The sequence below is a fragment of the Strongylocentrotus purpuratus genome, unplaced genomic scaffold (genome assembly GCF_000002235.5).
Source record: "Strongylocentrotus purpuratus isolate Spur 01 unplaced genomic scaffold, Spur_5.0 spur5_scaffold_12, whole genome shotgun sequence".
NCBI lineage: Eukaryota > Metazoa > Echinodermata > Echinoidea > Camarodonta > Strongylocentrotidae > Strongylocentrotus > Strongylocentrotus purpuratus.
Window position 1 is genome coordinate 25,250,423 of NW_022145597.1, and position 17,334 is coordinate 25,267,756.

Consider the following 17,334-nt stretch of genomic DNA (forward strand, 5'->3'; position numbering starts at 1 on the left):
CTAAGGGCAGACATGTATAAATTGATATTAGTTTCGCGATCACTGATGCATAGTAGCTTGGTGTCGTCATGGAAACCCGCGGTGTGACGTTCGAATTTAGCAGACAATGGGATGATCATCCTCACGCTAATATCGAACATGTGTATACGAGGCAGAAATAGCCCCCCCCCCCCCCCCCCCCCTGAGGTGAAAAAATGACAAACTGAAATGAACTCGGGAACAGGAGGAGTGGAACAGAATTTTAAAACGAAGATAACTGCTTCTTTCTCCTAATCAGGGGGCCGTGTCATGAAACAATTAGTCGGTGGTTTTCACCGACTAATATCATGTTCACTGACAATTCTTTTGTCACCAACAATTTTTCAGGACTGTGATTGGTCAAATTTAGTAAGCGCTGACTAAATTGTCGGTGAACTTGATATTAATCGGTGAAAACCACCGACTAATTGTTTCATGAAATGCCCCCAGAAGCCTTGTAAATGATTTCACATGATTATCTGATTTGTACCAGTGCCCCCTCAGTCGTTCTAAATCCCCTTTAGGGTTGAACTCACGCTTCGCCACCCCCCCCCCCCCCCTCCTAAATTTAGGAACTACCCAAATTCGAGCACCAAAGTGTACTCTTGTACAGTTTTTTTGATGATAGTATTACATCAAAATGATGCACAAAGGGTGTTACTACAATAAAGTGAGGATAATCCTGCAATGTGTTATACGCTATAAAAGAACTGAGTATTATTATTATCATGTTGGTCGTGTGCGCTTGGTGTACACTGTATTTGTGTACACTGTATTTGTTTCCTATATATAGAGAAGGCGCGGTAAAGGGGTTAATAATAATCTTTCTCATTCCTCTGATTATGTGTGGGTGGATATCTTGAAGGAATGCGGAATGTTATCTCCAACTATGACACGATCCGAAAGACTTTCAAGAAATCAACTTAATGGTAATTCCAAAGCCCTATACGCAAAAACGAAGTCTATATAGGACATCCGGGTTTTCAAATCCTTTTGATGATGGTGATGGTGCCACGGTATTATAGCTATTTGCTATATTTGTACTGAAAATGGCAACGTCACAGTCAATTATAGTTCGTCGCATTTGACGAACTCTAAGAGCTCCAACTTATTTGTATCCTCGCTTTTTTTCAAGCGTATTGACCTTCATTTGTGAAGAAACGATTATCATGTAACTGTCAGAAACGTCCCCCGGTACTAATTATGATATACGAGCGCAATTATCATCATTGGGAGTAATTCGCCCTTCAAATCTTATTCGTTACATTGTTCGCATTGTATCGGCTAAATTCAAACAACAGCACCGTGTAAGCTAATGGAAAAAGTATTGTTACCACCGATGCACGATTAAGCCTATGCAGAGGGGCTGCCATGGTAACCATGTGTCTGTGTGGCGCTCAAACACGCTCCACGTTGTTATTGTTATCTCCTTGGTTTCCTGCTGACATGAATTACTGAAAACATGAGATAAAAGAGAGAATATAGGTTGTTCACACATCAACAGTAGATGGCGTAAACCACAGGATTAGGCTAGGCGAAACGATTGTGTAGATTATGGGGAGGGTGGTAATGTCGATATCACCGTCATCATCATGCTAATGTATGGTGTTATCATTTTCACTTTGTATCGTCTATTGTTTCAATCCACTTTTGCCACTTTCCGTCCAGGTGTTATGGGTACTTGGCCATCGCTTGCTGGGTAATAATAAATACAGGGTCAACAGAAGAGCAGTATTAATACTGATGTGGCTACCCTAGATATAAATAAAACCCAATTATCGTTATTATAGTTTCCACTTTTGCCCGAAAACAATTTGTGCACATTAGCTCCTCCCTGGGGAGCATTCCAAGGCAATCACATGCATGTAATTCATTTACTAAAGATATCGCACGAGTATACGAAGAATGTTTGTGAACAGGGGTGGCGATCCCAGGGGAAGGGGAGTGGGGGACACGTCCCCACTGAAAGAGTGCAAACAAAATGTTTAACAAATACTGACTAAAGGCTGCAACACACTTCTAGGCTCTGGAGGGCCCAAGAATGCAGCGTTTAGACTAATACAAATGCAAATACCTTTTTGCTAGGTCGCTACGCTCCCTCGCATAATATCCTTAAATAAATTTACAAGTAAATATCGCATTTCGTCCCCCCCCCCCCGCGGCCATGTAAAGAAATCGCCGCCCCCGATTGTTAATATGTGTCAATAGCACTTACGGGTTTTGGGGAGAGACATATACGTCCTCTCCATTCCCCCCCCCCCCCCCCATCCATCGTGCACACTTCACGTACACACACACACACGCACGCACACACACACACACGCACAAAATGTGCCCCAATTTTTCATATCACCGGACTTAAAATGCACATTCAAGAGTTTTGTGTGTTCCTTCCTCCCCCCCCCCCCCCCTTATTTTTTAACAAAATTCTGGATCCACCACTGCATATGGGGTTACACGGATAATTTTCCCAATAATGTTCATTACGAAATGAGAAGAGAGATCGGAAATCCCCGTGCCACGTTATTAAAGGTCAATAAACTACAAATTAGATATTTGTGGTGCGTCCTCAACATTTTGATCGAATTTCAAAATTCGACAGTTGAATAAATGATGTTGTGTTTTGGATGTTCAATGGTAAAGGGGTCAATGATAAGCTTTCTTATTCTTCTGATTTATTTATTTATTTATTTATTTCTGATCTTTTGACAGGGTAGCCCATTCACCAGCAAGTAGTGGTCTTCCATGGGGCCCTGAATGAACATATTTACATAGTTTATAACATTTATACAGAACAGTTCAAAAAATAATACTCGTTTGCAAAATAAACATATATCATAAACCTAGTAAACAGTAATGTCAATAGGAAAATATTAATTAAGTCGCAATTATGTGAATAAGTCATGTAAATATTACAGAACATGCACGTAGTGTATATACGGCTGAGCCATTCACAAATTACAACTTTGTTTAAACAATCTCTTAAATGAATTGACAGAGGAAGCCGTTCTCAATGAATTATCTAGCTTATTCCATTCAAATATGGAAGAAACAATTGGGCTACACTTATAACAATCAGTGTGAAATATAGGCACACGTAAACATCCACTGTCTATTTGCCTTGTATGATGCTCATGTACATCATTAGGATTGATTAAGCCTACCTGAAGGTAAGAAGGTGCTAAGTTATGAACGCATTTATATATCATCATAACACGACTTAACTCAAACCGCTTGTCTAGTGTCATCCATCTAAGACTTGTGAACAAATCAGCCGACGGTGTGTCATATGTCTTGTTCAATATTATTCTTGCGGCCCTCTTTTGAATTTTTTGCAGCTTAGTTGTATGAGAATGAAATCGGTTCGACCATACAACAGAGCAGTAATCTAATCGTGGCAACACTAGACTGTTATAAAGTAACTTTAAGGATTTTTGAGGCAAAAAACTCTTTGCTCTCTTTATCATGCTAATGTTTTTCTGGGTAAGTTTACTTACGTTTTCGATTTGTTTAGACCATTTCAATTCTTCATCTATCAAAAGTCCTAAGCATTTGGTGAATTGAACTCTTTTGATCAAATTGCCGTTTAATGAAATGGTGAAAGATTCAATTTTCTTGAGATTAGCAGGAGAGCCTATTAACATGACACAAGTTTTTTCAGTGTTAAGAACAAGACGATTTTCCTTAATCCATGCCATGACTCTGTTTAACGCAACAGTTAATTTTTCTTCCACAACAGTTGCATCATTTGCACTGACGGTAAGTGTCGTATCGTCAGCATACATATCTATGATACCTTCAGGAGTACATTCAGGTAGACTATTAACATATATTGAAAATAAAAGGGGACCAAGAATTGAACCTTGTGGCACACCTAATTTGATGGTTGATGGATGCGACTTGGCTCCTTTGAATTGGGTCACTTGTTGTCGATCCCCTAAATATGATTTGAACCAATAAATAGTCCTATTACTACACCCTATACAAGCTAGTTTATGTAGAAGTAGCTCATGGTCAACAGTATCAAAAGCCTTACGAAGATCTATGAAGGCAACTCCAGAAATCTCTTTGTTATCAATATTCAACGATTCAATGATTATGTGTGTGGGGGATATCTTGAAGGAATGTGGAATGTTATCTCCAAATATGACACGATCCGAAAGACTTTCAAGAAATCAACTTAATGGTAATTCCAAAGCCATGTATGTAACAACGAAGTCTTTATAGGACAACCGAGTTTTCAAATGCCAAGGTATATATAGCTATTTGCTATATTTTTACTGAAAATGGCAACGTCACAGGTCAATAATAGTTCGCCGAATCTAACGAACTCTAAGAGCTCCAACTTATCTGTATCCTCGCTTTTTTCAAGAGTATCGACCCTCAATTGTAAAGAAACGATTATCATGTAACTGTCAGAAACGTCACCCGGTGCTGATATTATGATATACGAGCGCAATTATCATTATTGGGAGTAATTTATCTTATTCGTTACATTGTAGCATTATGTCGGCTAAATTCAAACAACAGCACCGTGTAAACTAATGGAAAAGGTATTGTTACAACCGATGCACGATTAAGCCTATGCAGAGGGGCTGCCATGGTAACCATGTGTCTGTGTGGCGCTCAAACACGCTCCACGTTGTTATTGTTATCTCCTTGGTTTCCTGCTGACATGAATTACTAAAAACATGAGATAAAAGAGAGAATATAGGTTGTTCACAGATCAACAGAAGATGGCGTAAACCACAGAATCAGGCAGGGCGAAACAATTGTGAAGATATATATATATATATATATAGATAGGGGGGCTATTGTCGTTATCACCGTCATCATCATGCTAATGTATGCTGTTATCATTTTCACTTTGTATCGTCTATTGTATCAATCACTGGCGTACTGGTGGGGGGGGGGGCTTGGGGGCGCCAGCCCCCCCCCCCCCCCAAATAAAATTGAACCATGACTTATTTTCAATTCCGTGTTTAAATGTTCGTGATATCACATTATTTTCAACAAAATGAGCGTTTCTCCATTTCTGTTGCAAACTGACACATTCCCAAATAGCCAGGAAGAGCATATGTTTTTTTATAGTCACTAGGGGGCCGTGGCCACTAACAGTAACACTAGTAAAAAAAACTTTCCAGAAGCAACTGTGACAAGCACTGCCGGAAGTTCCATACTTATATCATGTAACACTGCGCATGTACCGTTTAGGGGCCCAGTGGGGAAATTGAATTCAGACAAGATTAAGAGTAGAGAACGGTAGAACGAATCGTCTTCTTTCTCTTATAATTTAATGAAACGGCAAAGCTTCCGTGCTTCGGGAGAGGAGGGGGGCAACTAAAGTGAGGCTAGGATTAAGAGTCGAGAACGGTACAATGAATCGTCTTCTTTCTCTAAGAATTTAATAAAACGTGAAAGCTTCCGCGCTTTGGGCGTGATGGGCGAAAATGAATTTAGACACGGATTAAGAGTAATAATTAATTGAAACGTGAAAGCTTCCGCGCTTCGCGCGAGATGGGCGAAAAAGAATCCAGACAAGGATTAAGAGTAATAATTTAATGAATCGTCAAAGCTTCCGCGCTTCGCGCGGAATGGGCGAAAATGAATTCAGACAAGGATTAAGAGTAATAATTTATTGAAACGTCAAATCTTCCGCGCTTCCAGACGAGGATCAAGAGTCAGGACCGATACAACTGATCTTCTTCTTTCTCTAATAATTTAATAAAACGTCAAAGCTTCCGCGCTTCGCGCGAGATGGGCGAAAAAGAATCCAGACAAGGATTAAGAGTAATAATTTAATGAATCGTCAAAGCTTTCGTGCTTCGCGCGGAATGGGCGAAAATGGATATAGACAAGGATTAAGAGTAATAATGTATTGAAACGTCGAATCTTCCGCGATTAAGAGTCGGGACCGGTACAATGAATCGTCTTCTTTCTCTAATAATTAAATGAAACGTCATAGCTTCCGCGGGAGGGGCGAAACAAGAATTAAGAGTCGAGAACGGTACAACGTATCGTCTTCTTTCTCTAATAATTTAATGAAGTGTCAAAGTTTTCGCGATTCGCGCTGGAAGGGGGGAACTGAAAAATAACTTAGTTCCTGGCCCCAGGTTTATAGGGTTAAATTTGTAGACATTTGGACATTCAATTGGCATTAATATATTTGTCGGCAATTGGCTGCTCGTTTTGTCGGTAATCGGTGGCCTCTACACCCTCCCCACTCCCCCACTGAAAAAGATCTAGCGATGCCCTTGTTAACGACACAGTTTATACTCTCGAGATAATTTTTGCAAGTACTACTGATGAAGTACCGGACCACCGTCTTTATGCATTGTACGTCTCACGACTTGGCAGATCACTTTTCTCTAACTTCTAACCAATCAGAAGGCCTCGTTTTTTCCAGGAAGTGCCGGTGGACATTAATGCGCAAAATGTGGTTCTCAAATTGCAAAAGATCCCTACTCTTGGAAGGGGTAGGGGAAAGTAATTTTACGTCATATTACTCCAGGAAGTGCCTGAAATGCGTCTAATTTGGTTCTAAAATTGCAAATGCTTCTTACTCTAGGAGGGGGCCAGAACCCACCCCGCTTGGTCGCTCCGCTCCCTCGCCGCTAAAGCCTCGTTCTGTCACTTCATCGTTTTACATATATTTGACCCCGTGCCATTTTGTGCCCCCCCCCCCCCCCCCGGTAAGAAATTCCTGGATCCGCTACCGATGCCCATACCCCTTGAGCTTCGGGGGCTCCGCCCCTAGACCCCACTTTGCGAAACGTTCAACGGGGCCTGCATGTTAGAGTGGAGTGATGCAGATTTTTTTTTGTCAGCCCCCCCCCCCCCCCAAACGTTTTTGCTCATTACGCCACTGGTATCAATCCATTTTTGCCACTCTCCGTCCAGGTGTTATGGGTACTTGGCCATCGCTTGTCGGGTAATAATAAATACAGGGCCAACAGAAGAGCAGTATTAATACTGATGTGGCTACCCTGGATATAAATAAAACCCAATTATCGTTATTATAGTTTCCACTTTTGCCCTATATAAAACAATTTGTGCAAATTCGCTCCTAACCCGGGAGCATTTCAATGCATGTCATTCATTTACTAAAAATATCGCACATGCATATGAAGAATGTATTGTGAGTATGTGTCAATGGCGGGAGAGACACATACGACCGGTGCCCCCCCCCCCCCCCCCTGGTTCTCCACCTCCTCTTGCACACTTTAAATACACACACGCAAATAGGTACGCGCAAAATGTGCCCTTCCTTCATATCACAGACTCAAAATGCACATTCTTCTTCTTCTTCTTCTTCTTCTTCTTCTTCTTCTTCTGATCAAGAGTTTTGTGTGCCCCTTCCCCCCCCCCCCCCCTTATTTTATAACAAAATCTTGGATCCACCACTGCATATAGGGATCACAGATAATGTTTCCAATAAATTTTATTTTTAAATGAGAAGAGAGATCGGAAATCCCCGTGCCACGTTATTAAAAAGTCAATAAACGATAAATGAGATATTTGTGGTGCGCCCTCAACACTTGATCGAATTTCAGAATTCAACAGTTGAACAAATAAATGAAATGTTGTGTTATGGATGTTCATTTTGCATGTTTAATTTAGTAATTTATTTCATTAAAATATATTTAATCAGGATAACAAGAATCAGATATACATTGTAGATACAAAATATATTTTACGTCCTGGTCCTGAACAGAATAAAAGTGTAATACACGGCAACACAAGCAAAGGTAAAAACAGTATAAAACTAATAAATCAGAATAATACGCATTAGAAGTAGGCTTGGTAAAAGAGTAATAAACAAACGACGATGCAATAATTCAAATTAACAGCAGAAAAAACATCAAATCAATTATAAAGCATTAAAATGTTACATACAAGATAAGAAGAGGATAAAAGATATAAGAAAATTGGTAGAAAGTAGAGAAGGAACGAAAGAAAGAGGGAGAGGGGGAGAGGGGGTGGAGAGAGAGAGAGAGAGATAACGTTTAACGTTTACTGAAAGTGTATTCCGCACTGGCAATGAAAGAAAGTACATTTAATCTAATATAGTGTCTCATACAGTTAAATAATAACTATTTAGCCTATTGGTGGGGCATAACAATCGATGTATTCATACAATTCATATGCAACAGACTAGATAAATTAGATGAGACAAATTCAACGGGCTACCGGATCTTTGTCACTTGTTTGCGCTTATTATAAAGGTATGGTATTATTTTTGGTTGCTAATGTAACTTTTAAAAAGGTGTTCACTACTTTGCTGACATTTGTCCTCCATACACTTTTAAAACGTTTGGATGCTCCTCCCACCTCCCCCCCCCCCCACACTTTTTCCTGTCTCTCTCTCTCTCTCTCTCTCTCTCTCTCTCTCTTTCTCTCTCTCTCTATCTATCTCTCTCAATCTCTCGATCTCTCTCTCTATCTATCTATCTATGACACGACTCCTGGTTAAAGGTAATACAAAGTTTTGGGAAATTTTGAAAATTGGGTGGATAGTGAATCTTTGCAATTTTATATATTTGGATGCCCCTGTGGATGTATTATAATCACTAAAAAATTAGCCCCTGAATCATTTCTGTTTTCGAGAAAAATTGAATATAAAAATTTACCGGTGCTCCCGGTAAATTCTGATAAATTTCAAATAGCGCCTATGGCCGTACAATGGTAGCTGCGACCATGAAAATCTCAGAATATGTAGTTGGGATATATAATTTCCAAACGGGAATAGCTAATCGGTCGATTTTAGTCAAGAAACATTGTTTCATAGCTGAATTAATATCTTGACCTTGAGAGGGAGCTATACAACATAAAGAGTTTATTATTTATAATTTCATAACTTTAGACTCGATTTCAACCGCGACAACGATCAATGTATATTGTAGGAATGCATATGCTTCCAATATGTTAATTTGAACCAAATTCATGACCCCATACCAAAACTTTGTAATACCTTGTATGGCCTTACTACAAGAGAGAAACCTTTCTCGAATACTGACCAAAATATCACGTACACACTGCAAACAAGTGAAATTTGCAAATTAGAGCATATTGTTATCGAGTTCAGTGCTCGGGCCCCGCTAGCTTGTCATCGCTTCACTAACTCGATTCCGCGCGTGTGGGACTATCATGGGTTGCAGACGACAAGGATCGCTTCGTCATTCTCTTCACACAATAGTTCGTGGACTAGTTCGCTACAGAAATGTACACTTGCATTCTACGCTGCTCAGGGCAACGAACAAAGCTTGGTGCTGACAGTCGATGTGTTCATTCAATGGACTAACCACTTTTCCATTTTCTTCGTATTACATGCAAGTCGCATACAGAGAAGGGTGGTTTTAGTCAATACTATGAATAGGATCGATGTGTACACAGCCTGTTGAAAACACTGAGAAATACGCGGAGGATTGTACATTGTGGACAAAATGTGTATAATTATTGCCTTGTTGCTCCAGATAGAACGCAGCATAATTATGACGAGTATTCTACAGGTGTCTGTACCTGTTGGCTCCAGAAGCAGAATTGTGGTACATTGCTGTTAAGTTGTACCATAATAATACAGTTATATCGGATCATCATTACACGTTGTAAGGGGTAAGTTACTATAAATGAAGTTTTTAAAATATTGTCAAGCTGTTTATTTACATGGGGAATTTACTACATGCATCTTTTTCAGCTATGAAAATGATACCTATCCATGCCATCTCTATTAATAGTTTATATGTATTTGCATGCTATTTAATGTGGGTATGTATAATATCATCCTGAAGTCGGCCATTGGATGTATGTTAGCGCATGTTTGGTCAAAAATATATTTCTTAAGATTATAAATAATAATTGGGTCTTTTGTACCAAGGGTAAGCCACATCAATATTAATATATATATTCTCTCTGCGAATCCTGCAGGCCCTGCAATTATTGTTGCCACAGTATTGCTAGGTACCCATATATACACTTGGGTAGAGATGGGTAAATGTGGGCAAAACACCTTGCCCAAGGATGGCATAGCGAGCGAAGATTGAACCCATAACCTCTCCTGTATGACTGTGTCACGATCCTTCACCAATATACCACTCTATCTCTCATAGCTCTCATTGTTGCTCATAATCCCATTAGCTTAGGATAGATTATATCTTGTACCTTAATTGTAATCGTACTAGGTGTGTATATAGTGTTCAGATTCATTTATCCTTGTATCGTACACCTATACGTTACATAGCCTATGTTACACGATTTATTTAAAGATAAAATGAACATAGTTGTTCACGAATCATCATCATCGTCGTCATCATCATCAACAACAACATCATCGTCTTCATCATCATTCTAAATATCACAATTAAACTTGACAGTGAAAGCCGGATAAAAGCCGGATAAAAGGAGACTTCTATTGAGTGTGTATGCCTGTAGGCAACATTTTCCAAACGTACAATATTAATCACTTTCTTCTGTATCTCTCCTCTCATGAAAAAGGAAGGACCCAATTTGCTGAACTTCAGCATGGAAGAACAACTGTTCTCTGTCATTACGTAATATTTGAAACTGAAAATTCAATGATGTACATCTGTCATGTCTTATTTGATTACGGAAATAAACAAGGACTTGTCACAATACTCGTTGACGGACTCGTCAACACACTCCTTAACAATAGGTTATTTTCGTAATGTAACCAAATTTAATGCACATACGTCTTAGTGAAGTGCTTCGATACACACTATTTCATTCACCTGATAAGAATAATAGTATTTCAATAGACAGAATCCGAACTGCATACATTAGTTGTTGCAAGGTTGGACAAACATGACGGCTTGCCCTACCTAGCAACACTTAATATATGCAGTTTGCATTCTGACTCTTGAAATACTTTTATTCTTATCAGGTGAATAAAATAATTTGTATTGGGGCACTTCACAAAGACTTATGTATTACATTTGGTTACATTACGAAAAATGGCCCATGTTATGGGGATGGGGACCTCAGCGTTACGTTTTATTCATTATGTTCAGCGTTCCAGTCACATAACGTGTCATTTAGAAGGTAAACGGTACTGAAGGCCGTGTAATAGTATTATGTTCTATATTCATTCATATCCCCATTAATTTAATATGTTAAATGCATAGAGGTTATGTCAGTTTAAAGTGATCAAACAAATATTGTGATGGGTAATTCATTCAACAAGCAGTGGTCCTTCCAAATGTATCTTTATCCATGTGTCAGAACAAGCAAAAATCAAACACAAAGATACTATATTGAGTATAGGGGGCCGGGGATGGATGTCATTTTTTATCTTCTTTCCACGAATTGAGTGCCTTTGTCTGGAGAAGTGACAATTGCAGATTTGCAGGTGATGAACGTGGCAAAGTCACCTCTACACGTGTGCCCTCGAAGAAGCTTTTTTGTCCTCGCACAATCACCTGGCTAGGGTACTAGACTTCCTGGAAACCCTCGTGCACGGTGTAGAGGTAAACCCTGGGTTAATGATCGAATAAATTGTCAACAGGAAAGAGTAGATTTGACTCCCCATATCATCACCCCTTCCCCAGGCCCTGATCCCCTGCTTTGTTTCTTTCTTCGTCCTGTGATTGCGATTGGGATTGGACAGATGTGTATTAATCAGAGCTTAGGGACTTTTAGATTTGCACGAAGACAATGTGGATTGCTACGGTCGACGTCCTTTTAATGCACTGCCTTGAATGGACGTCACACGTATCAGTCCACGCAAATCTAAAAGTCCCTATTGTTTACGTCTGCGGGCCAGACCATATTACGTCATCATCCGAAGGGTGCAATTAAAAAGTGAACCCCGAGTTGGTTTGATGGTACGGTTGGATGTTATTTTTTATCCGGCTGCACATGTATGCTTGTAAGTAAGCAACAAAGGAACCGACGGCTCCAAGTGCTTTCCGAGGGACTCGGTGATGAGGATAATTAATGCCTTATCAAAGAGCACTAGCTCATCCACTTGGTTTCGAACCCGGGACCTGCCGAGGTCACTGCTCTTTCACAGAGCCATCGCACCCCTTTGTTTTTTGGCAGAGTAGAGTAGACCACTAATCCACCTCACATCCGGCTTTCTCAATTATTATATTGTTTCACTACATCTCCGAGTCTGGATAACCCAACCCCCTCCCTAAGATTTCAACAATGTTTGGATCTGGTTGCAGAAGGTTAAAGTGCCCATTTTCATTTATTTCCACTTTCAAGCAGTCTGGCACGATTTGATGTAGGCAGGAGCTTGTGAATTTATTCATATCCCTGGGCAGTGTTTCACGAAAGCGTCGGAAGCACAAGTTCGCCGACAATCCATCAAAACTCGTATATTAAATTCAATGGGATGATGCTGAACTTGTACTTATGACGGGTTCGTGAAACGACGCCCTGATTCAAGACTTCAATCCATGTTACTATCGCAAAAAGGCACACTGTATCCAAAAAACGTTATCTATCGACTAAAAATCATATTGTCACAATCATTTCATGTAAAGAGGTAAGTCGAATAAGTATACCTTTACGGACATTAGTGTAATTATGATACGAGGTTGGAAAGGTCATTTTAAGATGCTAATCCGGGGGTTTTGTTCTTATTTTCCAAGACCTAAAATTCATTCAATGTTGTTTTGTAGATTTACGGGAAACATGTCAACATCTTGAGGACGTCATTCATCGCCTTGTGATGAGGTTATACGATTGGATAGCCGCTCGTAAATCACGTTTGTTCGCACCTATACTGGCAATCAAGAACTTCCTCTCGTAATGTTACGAGTAGCTGTCAAAATCTGTTCTTGAAACCATGACCTTCTCTCAGGGTTCTCTCATGTCCACTTTAGACTGTGGCTCATTTTCGAACCACTTTATAGGAGTACGTGCACAGCAGCATCTCCAATAAAAAATATCATTTTCATGATGAAAATTCTTGGACATGCACAGCAAACCTAAATGACCCTCAACATGAATTAATTTCGATCTCTTTCTTTTATATCATGGTTCAAGTTGATGGATAAACGTTCTTTTATCTCGGAAATTATGTACATGATCTATATTATGCGAATTGCAAACATTCCTTCTTGTTATGTTGGACAAGCATTAATGTTTGTCCTACCTAGCAACAATGAACATATGCAATTCACATTCTGACGATTGAAATACGTTTATTTGTATCAGGTGAATGAAATAATTTGAACATGGCACTTAACAAACATTTATGCATTAAGTTTGATTTACATTACGAAAATGGTCTATTGTTACGTTTGCTTGGTGCTAGAATGGTTTCTTGTTATAGCGCTCATCTTGATTGTACGGTGTTTCAGGCGCTCCTGCTGGGCTTCATTTTTTCAGTGGTCACAGCATTCAAGGAAGTCCACCCTACTACACCTGTGTGGAGAGCGGCAAATGTCTTGCCAGAGGACATATTAAATCTCATGACGGGGCTCAGAACCCAGGGCTTTCGCATCTTTTTGTACCCATATTCCTTTTGTTTATTACTATCGAAGAATGACTCGTAAAGTGCGCATCCCTATATCAAGTTTTCCAACCACTCGACTTCGACAAATCTACGAACTCTGGGTGGAGAGAGGCAAATGTTGATCAGTGCCTTGCCAAAGGATATCAGCGCTTTGTGATGCTAAAAAACAACGCCCTTTAAATCCCTACTGAACTCCTTCCATGTCTTATTACTTCAAGGAAATAATTACTAACTCTTTCGGAGGGCGCAGCCTTCCTTGTCCTTCTATATCTGCATTATGTCACAGAATGTCACGTGACGTTATGATCTCGTTCTACTGTACATGGTAGGGACTTTTAGATTTGCACGTCGACATAGTGGACTGCTACGTGACGTCCTTATAAGGCACTGGTAGTGACTTAAAAGGATGTCATAGTTCCTTAAAAGGACGTCACATGTAGCAGTCCACTAATTCGACGTGGACATCTAAAAGTCCCGATTATGTTACTTTGCAGGCCAGTGTTTCACTTTTTAACAGTGACAGCACTATGGAACTACAATAGGCTCTGTACTTTAGCCATTGACACAGTCAGACACTGACAAATCTAGGCTCTGCTCAAGGCTTTAAGAATAGTGATATATTGTTAAATTAGACTGCAGACATTGGCCCGAATTCACAAAGGAGGTTTGTCGACACCCTATGTACAAACCTTGGTTTGAAACGCGTCGAAACGCGTCATATGACGCACATAAACCTAGGTTTGTCGACAAACCTCCTTTGTGAGTTCGGGCCTGAGTGTTTGTTGTCTTCATAGACCGGTTTACTAACATATCTAAATGTTGGATGTTTCGTTCAGTGGGACCTAGTTAAAATTTATTCCATTAACCTGTTATAAAGTATAAACTAGAATACTTGGAATCCAGAATGCAATCATTACTTGTTGGTATGTCGGTAAAACCTCGAGCAAGCTTGGGAGTTGTCAAGAACAACCTTTGTTTCTAAAGTATGCATAAAATATGAATATGCTATTAAACCGGTCTATAAACTATAAAGGCACGTGCACATATATGTGGGAGTGTCTTGCGTAAGAAACACAATAAGAAAGTATCGTTCCACACTCATTAGTCTGCTAATTTTCCATTAAATTAGTTTTTATTGCGAAAGGCTTATATCCATCTAGCAGCAAAGAACCACTCCACCTGGAAATGTTTTGAGTTTAGTCAAGGGAGATCAAGTAAGAACATCAACATTTATTCATACTATCATGGCAAAAGTATGTCTATAAATCCCTTTGTTCATTATCCCAGATAATATGAGAGCTTCTTTTTTTTTATGACGAGTTTTATCAAATTAGGTCCCCTTATTCATTTCTCTGTGTTATGTAATTTTTTTATTTTTTTTTATTCAAACATTGCAATGTTGATTCAGGCACAATAGAACATTTTTCATGTTCAATTAAAATTGCTTCGTCCTTTTCAAAACGTGTGCAAGTAGGTCACCTTGACACAGGACTTGGACAACAGGAATTGTGTCGTAATAAAAAGGAAATTATTTGATTAAGGTAACTTTGTCCTCAGGAGATGCGTCTTAATTAATTGCTGTCTTAACCTCGGGAAGGTTCGGGAAAGATCGGTAATTGTTTGGCAATGATTCCCAATCATCACCTCGAACTTTTCATATCTATATCAGCTGTAGTCTACCTGCACAGGCTCTAATTTGACACTTTATGTAGCTATGTCAGTCTCTGACTGTGTCAAGTACAGTGCACTGAGGCAATAATTAAGTGAAATAATTACTTCTCATAACTTTTCTTCTTCTTTTTTTTTTGGGGGGGGGGGGACCGAGTTAAACCGTTATTGCCCTCTAAAAGAGGGGGTAAATCTCTTTTAATGAATGCGGTCTGTGATTGATATTGTGGAATGCGTTATTTCAATAAACTTGGAAATCTGTGGGCTTACCATAATTTTTTTTTAAATCGAAAAAGATGGGCGGTGTATGATAAATATCAGAACAACATTATGTTTTTAAAAGGCGAAATTTTATGAATCATTTTCATTATTCTGTCTTTAAATTCCTGGCAGGTGCCTATTTAACTAACCAGGGTAGAAAGTGGCAAATGTAACTAAATGTCTTGTAAAGGACGTTATTGATATAAAAAGGTTTTGAACACCAAACCTTATGATCCGTTGTCCTGTAACTTATCGACTATAAACCACAATATCTCTACCTATCGATAAAGTAAATTCGTAGGCTTACAATTATTGATGAATGTATTAATCATCTTTCGTTTTACTTTCTAACACATGATCTCTAGCGCCCACACTTTCTTTTAACACACAAACTCACCCACACCCCCCCCTCTCTCTCTCTCTCTCTCTCTCTCTCTCTCTCTCAATATTTCTCCCTCGTTCTCTTTCTCCTTTTCTCTTTCTTTCTTTATCTATCCCCCCCCCTCTCTCTCTCTCTCTCTCTCTCTTCTCTTTTAGTTTCCTTCCCCATCACTAAATATTGCCCCGAAGTGTGTTGTATCATATCTGACAATGTTATTGACTAACGAATTGACCTCTTTTCACGTCCTGTTGTCTTCTTCAAGAACCTCCGTATGCGCTTGATAAGAATCTTGAAAATCAAGTACAACGAAATAGCTCGGAAGCCCTTCAGCCATTCTCAAGTCTACAAGACAAGACAAAACTTCTTTGTTTCTTTTTAAAGAATAATGATAATTAAATAACTTATGATGGCCTTGCTCTCTAACCATCGACTTATTCAAGTAGATTAAAGTGCTACAGTTTTCTAACAGTACTTACTATTTTAAGTTTCGCAAAAGTTAAAAAAAATCCACGACATCAAACCAATCTCGGCGATCAAACCGAATCAGTTGCATTGGTTACAATGAACCGATGAGTGTTAGAATGAAGGTATGCTAAATCAAACAATACTAATGTATTGTCATTTGCATTATTATTGTGATAACTGATATTGCTTCCAAAATGTATTATGCTAGATCCATTTCATTTTTGTGATACAACTAGATCCTTTTTAATGTTGACACATTCTACATTGCTTTCGCTGGTTATTCGAAAAAGTAACTCATTGAAAAATTCCCCACGACCTTAGAATTCAATGATACAAATTGGAAATGGTAACGTTAGAAATAATATTTAAAAAAAAACAAGAACAAAGAACAATGTTTACGCAAAGAACAATCGTCGATCCCGGACCCACAAAACTCATCTCCCCACCCCCCCCCCCCCCCCTCTCCCCCACCCGGCTCGGACCTGCAATTTGAGGACATTGTAAAGCAATGAAAGACCATAATATGTCTTGCCAATAGAGCTCAATTCAATTGTGAATGTTGAGAACGTTAATCTGATATTTTCATCGTTATCGGGAGGGGTGTCTTTCTTTGCTCTCCTTTGTTTTTCCTTAGATATGTTTTGTCGTAACAACTTCCGAGGTGAATAGCGTGATCGTGGGGCATGCTCACCGAGAGCGGCGCCCAATGTATTTTCTGGGGGGCAAGGGTTACATGTGCTGGCAGCCCAAAAGGAAGCCTCTGAAGCGCCATCCTCTTCAAAATGTATGCCGAAGAAAAATAACAAGGGTCTCAAAATTCTCTAATGTTGGGGGCTCGGCTCCTGCTGCCACCCCCCCCCCCCCCCCCCCCTTTACGCCGCCCCCTATGCACACGTGCACGGAAAACATCGTCAGTCAAGAATGTACGATACGTGGCATGGTTATAAACAATAGGGGCTCCCCCTTTTTGATGTCTCATGACTTGTTGAACCTCTCGCCGGATGCCCGCCGTCTCGCTGAGACAAGACGCTACCCCCGCAACTCCTTCTTACATTTTGTT

The 17,334-nt window shown here is 39.6% G+C and overlaps 1 protein-coding gene across 1 annotated transcript in view; it reads left to right on the plus strand.

Moving 5' to 3' along the window:
• Positions 1 to 9,213: 9,213 nt before the first annotated feature.
• LOC100888378 overlaps positions 9,214 to 17,334 on the plus strand; it is a 34,369-nt gene continuing 26,248 nt past the window's right edge. Inside the window, exon 1 of the mRNA XM_003725505.3 lies at positions 9,214 to 9,630. The gene's annotated coding sequence lies outside the window, so the exon portion shown is untranslated. The remainder of the gene's footprint in view (positions 9,631 to 17,334) is intronic.